Here is a 311-nt window from a genome sequence, read left to right as displayed (position 1 = left end):
CAGCCTACATCTTGATTCTACACCTCACACCATCACACACACACACACACAGCTGCCCACTACATGCAATAACTGTATCAACTAGATTGCAACAACCTGAAACTTCCCTGCGACATTGCAGCAAAGTTTCAGTTGTCCAATAGAACTGAGTCTTATGGGGAAATGAGCCGACTTCTCACTTTGATTTATAAGTTCAGTAAACAGTTTCCAAATGAGTTTATGGTCTCAGTCTCTAGTTTCAAGTCTTTTTCCATACGGCATGATGTTCATTTAGTAAATGATGGTCCTATTTAGAGTAAAATAGACCATAA

General features: G+C 39.2%; 1 protein-coding gene across 1 annotated transcript in view; it reads right to left on the bottom strand.

Moving 5' to 3' along the window:
• Window positions 1–311, bottom strand: part of dennd10 (DENN domain containing 10) — a gene marked incomplete at its 3' end in the record, with an annotated part of 6,101 nt that overhangs the window by 1,184 nt on the left and 4,606 nt on the right.

Source organism: Morone saxatilis, unplaced genomic scaffold (genome assembly GCF_004916995.1).
Source record: "Morone saxatilis isolate NCDOM2014 unplaced genomic scaffold, NCSU_SB_2.0 Contig19, whole genome shotgun sequence".
Taxonomy (NCBI): domain Eukaryota; kingdom Metazoa; phylum Chordata; class Actinopteri; family Moronidae; genus Morone; species Morone saxatilis.
The sequence above is the reverse complement of the archived record's forward strand: the minus strand, read 5'-3'. Positions and strand labels throughout refer to the sequence as shown.